The sequence below is a fragment of the Tiliqua scincoides genome, chromosome 5 (assembly GCF_035046505.1).
Source record: "Tiliqua scincoides isolate rTilSci1 chromosome 5, rTilSci1.hap2, whole genome shotgun sequence".
NCBI lineage: Eukaryota > Metazoa > Chordata > Lepidosauria > Squamata > Scincidae > Tiliqua > Tiliqua scincoides.
Window position 1 is genome coordinate 112,052,175 of NC_089825.1, and position 16,094 is coordinate 112,068,268.

The 16,094-nt window shown below is 46.1% G+C and overlaps 1 long non-coding RNA gene across 1 annotated transcript; it reads right to left on the reverse strand.

The window, feature by feature from the left end:
• Positions 1-780: 780 nt before the first annotated feature.
• Positions 781-9,144, reverse strand: LOC136652039 (uncharacterized). The gene is made up of 3 exons (XR_010794556.1): positions 8,845-9,144; positions 6,865-6,935; positions 781-2,216 (listed from the first exon to the last, which is right to left on the reverse strand). It is a non-coding gene; the product is annotated as an uncharacterized lncRNA (long non-coding RNA).
• Positions 9,145-16,094: the final 6,950 nt, after the last annotated feature.

Sequence of the window (16,094 nt, forward strand, 5' to 3'; positions counted from 1 at the left end):
GCAGGGATGGGATGGGGGTGATTGGATGAGTCCTGGGAGAGGGTTGGTAACAGCGGCAGTGCCGTATCCTATCTCCCTGGTCATGAACACCACAACGAAACTATGAAAGGATGCAGCTATTGAAGTCCCACTTTGCCGAGTCTCTGTGACACCACCATGGAAAAATGACATGATGCAACCATTAAAGGAAGGCTACCCTGGGGGCTGGGGATAAGAATAAGCCCTCAGTTTCCAGAAATCCAGTCACACATTTCTGACCGTCACACCTGTGAAATCTGGCACATAAAAGGCATCTGTGGCCACTAAGGGACAGGTTGCTGGAGTTTCAATCAACATCAGAGCTAGAGCAGGAAGATTAAGGCACAGGAAGTGGCTATTAGTAATGGTAGCTGAACAGAACCTCCATGAGCTTATCAGACAAATTAGGGAAATAATGCCATGGAAGGGAGAAAGGACTTGAAGTGAGACATCCATCCCAAGGATGTCCAAAAATACTTGGGAGTGTTTCAATGCAGTTAGTTCTTTCATAACTTTGAACTAACTTCTTTCATCACTAACTTATTTCATCGCTTTGAAGTCGTGTGTGGCACTTTCCGGTGCCACCAAGTCGGAGGGAAAAGATGGGCTAAACATGTTTTCTTTTGGAAATTTTGCCACAAGGCCCTAACACTTTGGGCAAGTAATTTTGAACCCTATAATTATTTCATATGACACTGAATCATTCCCCTTTTTCAAAACCCACATGGATTCACACCCGCAATAAAGACACGAGACTTCGGCTTGGATGAAAATGGGCCACTTTATTGAACATTAGCTGCAGCAGGGCAATAACACTGAACATCAATCATGCGGGGCCATATGGGGGAGACGGTCCTAGCCGTCTGCCTCCCCCTACGTTCTCATTGTGTGTTTTCCGCCAACTTCTTGATAAATTCTGTTTTTCTCTGACCTTCATTTCTGTCTTGGACATTATTCTTCACCAATGACTTGTTATTTCATGCTATAATAATATAATAATATAATAATATACAGTATTTATATACCGCCTTTCTTGGTCTTTATTCAAGACTTTATTCAAGGCGGTTTACACAGGCAGGCTTATAAATCCACGCAGGGATTTTTACAAATTGAAAGAAGGTTCTCTCTTTCAAGAACCACCACATTCAAGATGTTACGCTCCGAGCTGGTTTAACATTCTGGCCTCCATCCTCCCACGCTCCGAGCAGATGGAACAGCTCAGCTGCAGCTTGCCAGCTGCTTCAAGGTTGCACGGTGCCGGTGGCCTCGAACCGCCGACCTTGTGGATGTTAATCTTCAGGCAAATGGAGGCTCTACCGTCTAGACCAGACCTCCTCCTGATAGATATGTCTATCTTCCCATCTTCTTCCAAACCCTTCAAATTTTTTCCACTGCTCCTTGGGAATGGTTTTCTTCTTCTCTATTTTCTTATAGATTCCAGTAAACTAAATGCACATTTACTTTATCGCTCTCAGAGGTTGTTTCTTAAACTCATATTGATGTGTTTTAGGCTGAAATCCTATTCTGTACACACTTTCCTGGGGAGTAAGCCTCACTGAATCCAGTGGGACTTATTTCTGAGTAGAAGTGGATTGTGCTGCTGCTATCATAGCTATATCAAGTCTATCCCACAGAAGTGGGAACGTATACAATGGCATGCCTTGAACTATTGATAGATCAGGAAGGAATGTGTGAAGTGCATTAAACCATTTTTTAAAAAATATCCAATAACTCTTATCTCAGAGCTACACCCAATCACTATCAGCACATCTTTTCCTTGGCATATGCTGCAAAGGAGATCGAGGAGAACTTCAACACCTTAACAAATGTCAGTGTCGGGTTCCATGTCTATGACAGCTACTTTCAGGCAAGGATGACATCTCACAACACCTTGAGCCTCCTCTCCAGCCAGAAAAGGATGGTCCCCAATTACAACTGTGACCTCCGGAAGAGACTGATAGCTAGGTGTGGCAAAGACTCAGAATATGATAGAGGCACCCATGGGTAAGGTGTGGATTATGACAGCCCTCTGGGATTTCTCTTCCATTTCATACACTCCAGAGAAGTGATGGGATTCCAAAATTTCCTTCAAATCCTAAATCCTCAGTCCCCAGAAGACGGTATTAGTACATTCTTCTGGAAAAAGGCATTTGGCTGTTTTGAGCAGGGTTCAGATGGGGAGATCAAAGAAATCTGTACTGGGAAGGAAAAACCAGAGAACTTTTCAATGGATGATTTTAAAATGACAGGCGAAAGCTACAACATTTACAATGCTATCTGTGCCATTGCACATGCTTCCTATTTTTTCTCCTCCTCAAGATCAAAGCTCAAGGGAATGAGAAATGAAGACCACCTGGAGGCTCTGAGACTAAGACCTTGGCAGGTAATTTCTCACATCCAGTAGGCTAATCTGTGAACAGGCTCATGTGTCAATAACGAGTCCAAAAACAACAGAAGTTTAATAAACTTTCCCTGGCCCTCAACTGTGTCTCCCTGTTGTTCCAACCAGCAATGTTATCCCTTATCAGAGGTATGTTAGTGTGATCTTGTGGAGACTGTCAATTCTGCATCAGCCTCACAGGCCATTAATATTTGGAGAAAACAAAATAGTGGCCTCCTTCAGTTTCTCAAAAGAATGTGGTCAGTTAGCATTATTCGTGTTGGATAACTGGCAACCACTGATGTAATCTGTCCTATAAATGAACTCTGGTTGCACAGGCCTACAAAACTGAGGGTCAGAAAAAGTTTGTCCCAAAATTTATGGTGGTTTGATATGAATTTGGGTTGCTGATTCCAAAAATGGCATCCTTTTTGCCCTATCACGTCTAGTTTTGGAGATACAGCATAGTTTCATTAGTGAATGGTTCAAGCAGCTTCCTCATGAGGAAGCCATGGTGTAGGTTTATGACACATAATTCTAGTATCCATTTCTGCTTCTTTCATCAAAGCTACATTCCCTTTGCTTTTGAGTTAGCTTCACCCTTACCTGAGGAGCACCTCGTTTAACAACGGTGTTGGGGACACAATATCTCTAAATGGGAATGGCGAATTGGCTGCAGGATTTGATATTTTAAATTGGAATCTGTTACCAAACAAATCCTTTGCAAGAGTGAAAGTGGGAAGAATGGGTCCCCAGGCCTCATCAGGCAAGGACTTCATCATGAACAACTCAGCAATCACATGGCATGGCGAATTCAAGCAGGTGGGGACTGTCCATTTCTAGAATACAGTGCACTCATCAAATACCTGATGGGCAAATGGGTACAAACTGCAAGAGAAGAGATTTTGGTTGGATATCAGGGAAACATTCTGGAGAGTAAGGGCAGTTCAGCAGTGGAACGGTTTGCCACGGGAGGTGGTGGATTCTTCCTCATTGGAGACCTTCCAGAAGAGGATTGACAGGCATCTGCTGGAAATGTTCTAGGAGAATTTTCTACTACAAATGGGGGTTGGACTAGATGAAACTGTAGGTCCTTTCCGACTCTAAGATTCTTTAGTTTGATCATATAGCCCTGTGCCAACACTTCAAGTATGTTTAAAAGGGGCCCCCTGGATTGTGCTGCCTTAATCCCAAACCTCATGCTCCTCATTCAAATCTACAAAAAGAGTTTGGGTGCTGTAAACATGCCAGAAAGCACGTTGATGGCACCTGGAAAGTAGGGAGTGTTGGCGCTAGACCCGCACCAGTCAGACACTAGGCCCAGCGCCGGCAGGAGGAGGACACACTGCCACCAGGGGTAAGCGAGACCGCTGGGCGGTGGTGAGGCCTCTGAGGGGCAGGGGGAGGATGGGCAGAACAAGGTTGGAGTGGGGGCAAGAACTGGGTTGGGAGGGGGGTGGCAAAGCAGGCAAAGTCCTGCTCCTCCAGATCCTGAACTCCTTATCAGGCTGAAAAGCCCAACACAGAGCCTCTCCAGTCTGCACCAGCAAAATAGCTGGCGCAGGCAGGAGAAGACCAAGTGCAGCCCCTGCACCCTCACTAGGGACTGTTCAGGTTTGCAAGGGGACCTTTGGGTGTGTCCCAGTTTCAAGGCAGAATGCAAAGAAAAAATGGCATACACAGCAGAGTTCTTTTAGCTTTCAGCAGCTGTATTATAGCAAGAAGAATAGTCAAAACACTGTCCAAGTCATACACGAAAGATCACAGCAGTCCAGTTTACCTTATCCGAATCAGTTTCCAAACAACACAGTCAGTTATCAGTCCAAGGTCAGTCACAGCAGAAACTCAGTTCAACACAGTCACGGGCAGCAGTATCTCGGTGTACAAACCTACTACTGCATTTGTGTATCAGCAGACCAAGGCTTAAGTATTCTGAATACCCAATCAGAGTTGGCTCAGTTTAACCCAGGCTGTGGCAGGCACAGGTGCAGAGTGACTCACTGTCCCTCAGCTGCCTGCAACTAGCCATAAACCAAAATGGTCAGCTTGGTTTCTGACTCAGCACAGTCAGAGAGCTAACAGGGACGAAAGTCCCCTTCCCCTGAGGAGACTCCTGGCAACTTCCCGGCGCCTGCTGGATACAGCAGGAGCTGCTTTGGATCAGAAGTGGCTCAGAACTCATCTCCTTACCCCAGGGTAAGCCACCACAACCCCAATGGTTCTCTCAGGCTTGCAACACCTCTGGAGATGGCATAAGTCTGAGGAGAGCAGAGAAGCTTTCAACCACACTGCGCTGCTTGGGAATGGGGGCTAGGATCCAGCATATCTGCCAGGTCCCAGCCCCGCCTCCCACTCCCTGCCCACCCCTGGGACCGCTCTCCTCCCACCCTCCCTCCTGCCTCCTCCCCACCTCCTCCCCTCCCTCCCCAGACCCTTGCATCGGCCAAGCTCAGTCGACGCAAGCCTCCCCATAGAGGTTGGCAGTGAGGCTGGATTCAGCCTCCACGGGCCGGCACGCATCCTTGCGCTAGCCCAGCCGACTCTTGAGGAGGTGCAAAAGTGCCTTACAACACATTTGCGACCCTCTTGGGCCAGCACAAGTTCCTTGCACCGGCCCAAGAGTGCCTTAGGATTGCACCCTTACTTACTTACTCTGCTGCACCATTGTCCCCAGTTAACCTATTTGGAAAGAACCCAGGCCTTTGACTGCTACAATCCCAAATGGAATCAGGGGAGCCTGTTAAGGCTGGGAAGGAAGCCTTAACCTTAAGCCTGGGAAGGAAGCTCCCTCTTCCCACCCTCAAAACAATCCCTGTGTGAGCCCCAATCCCTGTGTGAGCCACCCCTGAATTACCCAGGAAGGCGAGGTTCACTGTCATCAAAGGCCTATAGGATTGGGCTGTTACTGAACCTACAGCATTTTTTGTAAGATGACAGCATGCAGCACAATCATATGTGTAAAGCAGGGGTGCCCAAACCCCGGCCCGGGGGCCACTTGTGGCCCTTGGGGACTCCAAATCTACAGTGAGCCTCTGGCCCTCCAGAGACTTGCCGGTGCCTGCACTGGACCAACACAACTGACCTCAGCCTGAGAGTGACTAAGAACATAAGAACATAAGAACAGCCCCACTGGATCAGGCCATAGGCCCATCTAGTCCAGCTTCCTGTATCTCACAGCGGCCCACCAAATGCCCCAGGGAGCACACCAGATAACAAGAGACCTCATCCTGGTGCTCTCCCCTACATCTGGCATTCTGACTTAACCCATTCCTAAAATCAGGAGGTTGCGCATACACATCATGGCTTGTACCCCATAATGGATTATTCCTCCAGAAACTCATCCAATCCCCTTTTAAAGGCGTCTAGGCTAGACGCCAGCACCACATCCTGTGGCAAGGAGTTCCACAGACCGACCACGCGCTGAGTAAAGAAATATTTTCTTTTGTCTGTCCTAACCCGCCCAACACTCAATGTTAGTGGATGTCCCCTGGTTCTGGTATTATGTGAGAGTGTAAAGAGCATCTCCCTATCCACTCTGTCCATCCCCTGAATAATTTTGTATGTCTCAATCATGTCCCCCCTCAAGCTTCTCTTTTCTAGGCTGAAGAGGCCCAAACGCCGTAGCCTTTCCTCATAAGGAAGGTGCCCCAGCCCCGTAATCATCTTAGTCGCTCTCTTTTGCACCTTTTCCATTTCCACTATGTCTTTTTTGAGATGCGGCGACCAGAACTGGACACAGTACTCCAGGTGTGGCCTTACCATCGATTTGTATAACGGCATTATAATACTAACCGTTTTGTTCTCAATACCCTTCCTAATGATCCCAAGCATAGAATTGGCCTTCTTCACTGCCACCGCACATTGGGTCGACACTTTCATCGACCTGTCCACCACCACCCCAAGATCTCTCTCCTGATCTGTCACAGACAGCTCAGAACCCATCAGCCTATATCTAAAGTTTTGATTTTTTGCCCCAATGTGCATGACTTTACACTTACTGACATTGAAGCGCATCTGCCATTTTGCTGCCCATTCTGCCAGTCTGGAGAGATCCTTCTGGAGCTCCTCACAATCACTTCTGGTCTTTACCACTCGGAAAAGTTTGGTGTCGTCTGCAAACTTAGCCACTTCACTGCTCAACCCTGTCTCCAGGTCATTTATGAAGAGGTTGAAAAGCACCGGTCCCAGGACAGATCCTTGGGGCACACCGCTTTTCACCTCTCTCCATTGTGAAAATTGCCCATTGACACCCACTCTCTGCTTCCTGGCCTCCAACCAGTTCTCAATCCACGAGAGGACCTGTCCTCTAATTCCCTGACTGTGGAGTTTTTTCAGTAGCCTTTGGTGAGGGACCTTGTCAAACGCCTTCTGAAAGTCCAGATATGTAATGTCCACGGGTTCTCCCGCATCCACATGCCTGTTGACCTTTTCAAAGAATTCTATAAGGTTTGTGAGGCAAGACTTACCCTTACAGAAGCCATGCTGACTCTCCCTCAGCAAGGCCTGTTCGTCTATGTGTTTCGACCTCTCACATGAGCTGTGGAATAATAATAATAATAATAATAATAATAATAATAATAATAATAATAATAATAATAATACAGGTATTTATATACCGCCTTTCTTGGTCTTTATTCAAGACTTTATTCAAGGCAGTTTACATAGGCAGGCTTATTAAATCCCCGTAGGGATTTTTACAATTTGAAAGAAGGTTCTATCTTACAAGAACCACAACATTCAGATGTTACTTTCTTGATCAGGTTTCACATTCTGGCTTCCATCCTCCCACGCTCAGAGCAGATGGAATAACTCGGCTCAGCTTGTCAGCTGCTTCAAGGTCGCACTGTGCCGTTACCCTCGAACTGGCGACCTTCGGATGTTATCTTCAGGCAAATGGAGGCTCTACCCTCTAGACCAGACCTCCTGCCCAATGAGGGCTGCTTGCTGTTTGACATCTGTGATGCAGCACTGACAGCAAAGGAAACAATGGACTTGCTTTGTGCAAGGCCTTTCATAGGCCTTGAGCTATTGCAAGACCTTCATTCATTCATGTAAGTTCCATCTCTAATATATTCATATATTCAAATTTTATTTCCGGCCCCTGACACAGTGTCAGAGAGATGGTGTGGCCCTCCTGCCAAAAAGTTTGGACGCCACTGATGTAAAGTGTTTTGAGCACTCTGAGTAATTTGAATGGTGTGTATGCTTGTGATTGTCAAGAGAGGACAAATGACCCAAATATATTCCATGCCGTATTAACAATCCTCTCTCAAATCTACGATGCAAAAATTGAACAGCCTTTTCAGTACCTTTGATAATGTTTACAAATTGCATGCAAGAGGGGTACTGGGAATGGAAGAATTGAATTTTCTGTTCCCCCACTCCCACCCACACCCCCATCCCCACCCCCAGATAGGTGCTGCCCCGTGCTGTGTGTAACAACAAATGCCTCCCAGGTTACAGCATCCAAAGAAAGAGGGGGAGCCATTCTGCTGTTACGATTGCAGTCCCTGCGCGGATGGAAAGATTTCTAACCTGAAGGGTCAGCAAAACCATGTGCATGATATCACTCTTTCAAGAGTGTCTTTCAAGAGTGTCTGGTTAAGCTTGGTTCCTGTGGAAGGGATTACTCTTCCTCTCTGGTGGTCTAAGGAACATTAACTTGTTACTCTGGCAATCACCACCTAAGGACTCCCATGGCATTCAGCATCCAGTGGCAATCAGAAACTCCCCACTCTCTGTTTCCTTTCCAGGGCTTCTCCATTTCATTCTCCCTGAGTGCAACCAAAGCTTGCAAGTCACTGCAGTCTGGCCAGTTAAGCTTTGTGTACCAACCTTCACTGTACCCCTTCTCCTTCTGGGAGAGCGACATGGCTCCTGTCCCCTGCTTCTCCCTTGGATTAACCCATTTCTGCCCAGCCTACAGGTGAACACATTTGATTCCTGTTGCACATATGCAGCATTGGGCAGAAACAGCTTAAGGCTACTACCTCTCTGCAGGATTTTACTCTACTCACTTGGATTGGCTCTTTTGCCCAGCAACTTGACATTCTCGAGTCATGCAGAAAAGGGATGGTCATCTTCATCTCTACACAACCTGAGTATTATCTTTAATAATAGGTGAAAATATAATTCACAGCATGTTTGAGAGGCTAATATGGAAACTGTCCTATGTTTTCAGATATGGTTGATTGTTTCAAATGCCCAGAAGATCAATATCCCAATACAGATCATAATCAATGCATTCCCAAAATTCTAAACGTTCTATCCTATCAAGAACCTTTGGGCATCGCTTTGGGCTTTTCATCTCTTTTTTTCCCCCCTGATGACTACTTTGGTGCTGACGATATTCATTAAGTACCGGGACACTCCCATTGTCAAAGCCAACCACAGAGATCTCACCTACATTCTCCTCATCTCCCTCCTGCTCTGCTTCCTGTACTTACTGCTCTTCATTGGTCGGCCTAACGCAGTGATTTGTCTCATACGCCAGACAATTTATGACCTTGTCCTCTCCACAGTTGTTTCTTCTGTCTTGGCCAAACGCCTCACTGTGGCTTTCATGTCCACCAAGCCAGGAAGCAGGATGAGGAAATGGATGGGGAGAAGACTGGCAAATGAGGTGGTTCTTTCCTCCTCCCTGATTCAAGCAGGGATCTGCATGGTGTGGCTCTGCACTACTCCTCCTTTCCCAGATGTGGACACTCAGTCTCTGGCTCTGGCCAAAAGTTTATAAGCTTAATAGGGAAAATGTTCACATGCTTAAAACTAATATCCAAATCACTGTCTCTCTGAAACTGCAGACTGGCAGTTTTCTAAAAATAGCAAGGTTTCAAGGAAGCTCTTGGCAGCATCCCAAGGCATCTAGTAGATAACAGCAGAACAATACACCCATTGAGTACAAGGCACCTTGTAAATAGGGAGGATGCTGGAATTTCCCAGCTCCCTGCATGTATGTCAAGCAAAACAGAGAAGCAGTTTGCCATTTTTAAAAATAATTCATTCAGGCTTCTCTTTAAACCAAAAAACAGGGTCATATACATATGTTGAACACTGGGAGAGCTGTTTAGAAGGTATTGTACCAAAGTTTCATACAAATGCTAAAGCATTACAATGTTTGCATGCTTGCCAAATATTCTTCAATGCCCTAATAGTTACTGTCTCTGAAATGTAATCAACATATATATAAAGACATGGTAGCATTAGAAGTGAGTTTTAACTGTCTGAAAGTTTAATAAAAGCATAAAAATACATAGAAAGGTGAAAAGCTATTTCCAGCTCAAAACAAAGGTCTTTCTCTCAGGGAGACTTGGAATGTGGGAAAAACAACTTCTCAAAGATAACACTCTTGTCTTGGCAAAAGCATTCGCTAAGCCTGTATCTCTGTGAGACCTTGAGGACTCCAAGTCTTGCAGAATTTGAACAAGAAAGTAGCATCTCAGATAAGACTTGACAGCAGCATATGGGCAAAGCAAGAGGGAAAGTACATGGACTTGCAACATTTGATGGAGATGCCTTAGCAAGGACAGCGTCAGGGCTTTTTTCTAATGGAATGCGGGGGGGGATGGAGTTCCAGCACCTTTTTGCAGGGGCCCCTCCCCTTCGGAGGCATTCCAGGAGAGGTAGGGAGCAAAACAGAGGCATTTGCTGGGTGGGTGCTGAGGGGTGCAGGGTGGGTGGGCACCTGGCCCCTGCCTGACCACACAACAACCCACTCCTGCCCCCTTCTCCAAGCTCTCACCTGAGTCCAGCCTGCCTCCCCTCCCCTGGCATTCTGCTTCCCCGCGCAGCTTCCAAGCTAGTGGAGGGCACGGGGGACATGCGCCGATGCCAAGGAGGAAGACAGACAGCCGGCCAGGCAGCCAGGGAGACGGGCTGCAGCACCCATGGAATGCCCAGGTACTGGCTTGGTAGAGGAGGAGGGGAAGGAAGCTGGCTGGTGCAGCCCCCGTGCCAATCTGCAGCATGAGTCTAGGTGTGTCTACTCAGAAGTAAGTCTCATTGTGCTCAATGGGGCTTGCTCCTGGGAAAGGGTGCATAGCTGTGCAGCTTGAAAGCCCAAGCCTATGCATGTCTACTCAGAAGTAAGTTCCATTGTTTTCAATGGGGCTTACTCCCAGGAAAGTGTCATAGCCTTGCAGCCTGAGTAGACAGGCAGAGGAGGGGCTCTGAGGCTGCAGTCCTCTCCACACCTTCCTGGGAGGAAGCCCCACTGCCTCTAATGGGACTGACTTCTGAGTAGACAGGCACAGGATTGCGCCCTGAGGCTGCCATCCTATCCTCAGTAAGCCCCATTCATTATAATGGAACATTTCTGAGTAGACAGGCACAGGATGGGATTCTAAGGCTGCCATCCTATCCACAGTAAGCCCCATTCACTAAAGTGAACTTCTGAGTAGACATGCATAGGATTGGGCTCTTAGGCTGCAATCCTAGGCACTTTCCTGGGAGTAAGCTCCATTGACTAGAACGAGACATACTTCAGAGTAGACATGCCTAGGATTGGGCTCTTAATCCTGGCAGAGAGATATATCTGCACCCGTTTTCACTTGCTAAGGGCAGGTGAAAAGGGGTTCTATTTGTGTACATGCTGTCCAGCCTTGCCAGAGATCCTCCTCATCCTTCCCCCACAAGCATGCCCTCCACCAGCCGGCCAGCGTTTCCAGCTCCTCTCCAGCAATGCACAGCAGCTGCTCAGGGCAGCAGAGAACATAAAATTGAATGCTAAGCGCCTTCCCAAAGACACAGAGTGTTCTGATATCTGAATTAAAGCATATTTAATTGCTTGTTTGCAAACGTAGCTGTTTCTATGTGCACCAAAGGACCCCTCTCATGTAAGAATTTCTTTTTTGTTCTTACTCCCACAGTTGCTTAGAGTAATTTTACTACATGGAACTCATGCAAGCCATTTTTTGGAATCCATTCACTGCTTCCTCTCCTCAAAGTAGTGCCACACTACATGCTACATGCTACAAGTGCACCTGTACAGTATTTTTCCCCATGTGTAGAAAAAGTAGCTAGGGGGAAGGGGATGTGTGGATTGACAGCCCAATCCTATGCATGTCTACTCAGAAGTAAGTTCATCTTTGGGGTGGAAGCACATAAAAATATTTTATTTCTCCAATAAAAAATGTTCTATAAATAAATAAATAAATAAATAAATAAATAAAAGATTAACAAGTTGTGAGTTCCTGCACCTTTTCCCCCCCCAAAAAAGCACTGGACAGCATTATCTGTTGGCACCAAAAAGCAGGAAAAATTGGAATGTTATGAGGCTGCAGTACACGGACTTGCAACATTGTAGTAAGGGAAAGTCTTCCTTGGCAGGCTGAAATAGAGTTTTAGCTAGTGAGACACAGATAATAAGATAAGCAGAGACATTCTTGAGAAAGTCCCTGTTTGAGAGTTTGCCTGACATGAAATGTAATTTGGTTAAAAGTGAATGAGAAAAGACTTCTTAAAAGCAATGCTTTCTTTACAATAAGAGTTTGGTTTGTCTTGTATTAAAGTATACCACTATACATCCCTTGACAGGTACTCAAAGGCACATATAGAATCAGAACATAGAAGAGAGGCAAGTCAGAGGACTTAGCTTAACAAAGGTTGGCAGAAAGCCCCACAGTGTCTGGTAAGAACAAAGGAAGAATGTAGAAAGATAAGCAGGTGGCTCTAGCCTAGGCCATCTAAGTAAAGGATGCCAAGAAATAGGTACAAAGGACATGCCAAAAGGCCAGTTCTGAATAAAATTGAGGTTACAGAGCACTCTACTGGTTGTTGAAAACAAAGTTTTCTATATGTTTAAATGTATGGTATTGCCTTATTTGAAACCTGTAACTTGAAGCTCACCAACCAAATGTTTGTAAGGCTATCTCTGACCAACCTAGAGAAAGCCCCATCTATGACGTCAAACTCCAGGCAATGAAAAGTGTAAAACTCCTCAAACAAAGGACCCAAAATGAAATATAAGGGACAGGCTCAGATTGGAAAAATCACTCTCACTGCTTTGGACTGGAGTCCCTGAGATGCCCATTGCTGGCAACGAAATAAAGCTTGTAGATGATCACGACTCTTGCCTACTGAGTCTTGCTTTTGAACCTTGCAATACCTTGCAAGACAGAGGTCAAGGGAAAAATGATGTGTAATGATTAGAGGTGCTTGAAAATTATTATTTTTTTGCAGATTTTGTGACTTAAAAAAAATGAAAAGGCAGAAAGCGGTGTTTTGTGTTTTTTATTCTCATTTCAAGTTTTCATTTTTATTAAATGCTGTGAGTTGATGAAATTTCAGAAACATATATACCTATTGGTTTCTTTCCATTAGCTGCTTTTTACAGTTCAGTTCAGGCCTCATCACAATTATATAACATTTCGGGCAAAGATACAACCCAGTAGCCCAGCAGTGGGGACCAAGATGGATAAGACCAACACAACCACTATGTACTTCCCTTTTGTGCTCAAGTAAGTGGGAAGGAAGGACAACCAAACAGTGCAAAAGACCAGCATGCTGAAAGTGATGAACTTGGCCTCATTGAAAGTGCTGGGCAACCTCCTGGCAAAGAAGGCCACAATGAAGCTGATGAGAGCCAGGAGACCCATATAGCCCAGAACACAGTAGAACATAATGACAGAACCTTCGTTACACTCCAGCACCATTTCCTGAGCCAGAAACTAAGTGTCCACATCTGGAAAGGAGGAGCAGTGCAGAGCCATACCGTGCAGATCCCTGCTTGAATCAGGGACAACTTGAACGAACAACCCCATTTGTTCTTGAAGGAACAACCTGCTTGAAAGAACAACCCCATTTGTCGGACTTCTTCTCCCCACCCATTTCCTCATCTTGCTTCCTGGCTTGGTGGACTTCAATGCCAGAATCACAGTGAGGGTTTTAGCCAAGACAGAAGAAACAACCATTGAGAAGGTAATGCCAAAAGCCGTTTGACGTAGAAGGCAGGTCATTGTCTGGGGCCAACCAATGATGTGGAGAGAGCAGATGAAGCGGAGCAGGAGGGAGACAAGCAGAGAGTAGGTGAGATCCTGGTTGTTGGCTTCCCTTGTGTTTCATGAAGATTCCAAGCACCAAGCTGTGATCAGAGAAAAAGTCAGAGATAAGAAAGCTAAAGTGGTTCCCAAAGGTTCTTGATAAGATCGAAAGTTTGGAATTCTGGGATTGTATTGATTGTGAGCCATATTTGGATATTGATCTTCTGGGCATTTGAAACAGTCTCCCATGTCTGAAAAATAGAACAGATCCCATCTTAGTTTCTCAGACCTGCCATAATATATTCCTAGGATTCCTTCAGGGTGGGAATTAATATGATTTGGTTTTATCTAATTACCCCAAGGGGTGTGGTAGAAGATGTTGTTTCTCAATTATTTGTACAAATTTCTATATAGTGACCACAAAACTAGAAAGACACCAGCAAATCCTTAAATCAATTTCCATTTTTTTTTCTCTTTTCCTTTTAAGATTAAATACAGGCGCTGGGCACCAGGATGCAGGTATCTTGTGGTCTGGGGTGCTCCCTGGGGCATTTGGTGGGCCACTGTGAGATACAGGAAGCTGGACTAGATGGGCCTATGGCCTGATCCAGTGAGGCTGTTCTTATGGGGTGCAAGATCCAAATCACAAGTCACATGGAAGGCAAAAGGATTTAACCATTGTAACATGCCATTTTTTGCAATTGATTTTGCTCACAATTTGCACTTTGCAACAGTGTAAGGCCCAGGTGGGAAGCAAGAGCCCAACTAGCTGGCTCTGGTGGAGTGACCAAGGCTTGCTGGAGCAGGTAAGTATGGCACAGGGGCAGGGAAGGGCAGAGGATGGAAGGGGAGATGATTGAACAGGACAGTGATAGGGATGGGGCAGACAGATCAGTCCCTTGAGAGGGTGGAATTGGTAGTGACTCCCACTGGCTGCATCTGGCTTCTTAGACGTGTTGAGAAATTCAGTCATAGATCTCTTACCATCACAAGGAATATGGTTCTTGGATTATGGCTGGCACATACTGGGCATTTGTGGCCACTAAGGAACAAACTACTGGTAGTTCAAGCAACAACTAAGGGCCCGATCCTACCCTGCGCTGGAACAGGAAAGCCAAGAGGCTCGTGCTGTATCCAGTGCTGGATAGGGGCCCAAAGTGGCTCGGTATGGCACTCTGGCCCATATGGGTCTCCTCAGACTTGCACCACTTCTGGAGGTGGAACAAGTCCAAGGAGAGTGGAGCAGCTTGAAGCTGCTCTGAATTTCCTGGGAATGGGGGTTGGGATCCGGCATAACTGCTGGGTCCCAGCCTCGCAACCCACTCTCCACCCATGCACCCCCGGGGCCGCAACCTGCCAGCCCTCCTCCCACATCAGAACGCTCCCTCCTGCCTCCTCCCCGCCCATCCCAGAGCCTTGCATCAGCTGGTCCGACACAAGACTCGCCGTGCAAGTTGCCACGGAGACAGGATTCAGCTCCATGCGCTGGCATGGCTTGCTTGTGAGGAGGTGCAAACATGAAGTGACTGTTTATAGTGCAGCAGAACTGAACCACCATGATCAAAGCAGACAACTCAGGGCAAAAGTACAATGGAAGAGAAAAAGTTCTTGAAGAGAGACTTCAGTCCCTAAGGATACCCAAATCTTGGGCTCCGGGCCTGGGACCAATACTTTCAGTGCTATTTTCAATCATTGAATTCCAGTGTGGAACATTCCTTTACCACCAAGGAGCCAGAAATAGTTGTTGTAGGATCTGACAAACATGTTTCCTTCTCCTGTTCCTTGCATATGGTGCAGTGAGACCATCACACTTTGAGGAGGTAATTTTGAACCCTATAATCATTTCAAATGACTGATGTCTTATTTTCATAGCCTGCAGAGATCTCTTGAGGTCAAACGTATGATAATAAGTGATATTTATAAATAGCTTGGAGTAAAGCAAAAGAGACATTTCATCTAGGTAGGCACAATGCCATCTGAAGAACCATCTCCATGACAAGTTAGGATCAAATTTATTTTGGAAGGTAGGAGGACTTGAAAGCAGAGAGTTGGAGCCAGGTTCAAACTGATTTCAGTGAGTTGTATGGGAGGAAATTAGAGTTGTGTCAGGATAAAGGGATCCTTGTTCAAAATGGCAGGCTTATGTCTGGGGCTCTTACTCTTGTTGCTGCCTCAGATTGAGTGCAAAGAACATGGTGTTATGTGCTCCATGGAAGATCCCCTTCAGATCCCCCATGAATATTATCAGCCAGGTGATCTAATCATTGGAGGGATTATTTCTCAGCTGAGTGCACTTCCAGGTCCTGTTTTGTTCAACCAGCCTCCTAATTTGACAGTTATTTATGACTTCCGGTAAGGGAATATTAATCTTCAATGTACACAAAACTCTCTTCTAATATCTTCAGTTACATGATGCAGGATGGCATATTTGGAGACATGTTTACAAACTTGCCCTTTTCTTGTAGGACTCAATGGTCCTGCGCCAGCAATTTGCTGGCACAGGGCCAAGACGTGCACCCATGATAGAAGAGAAAGGGAGAGGTATAGGATTCAGTGGCAGCCAGTGAACCAGCCCAGTCCCTCACTCATTCTGCCTCCATCCCTGCCCACAAATTCCCTGTTCCTTCCCCTTCCCATCTCCATTCCTCCAGCTGCCGGCCAACACTGGCAGCTCACCAACTCTGCTGAGTGGAATGTTGCCCCCGGTCAGTGCACTG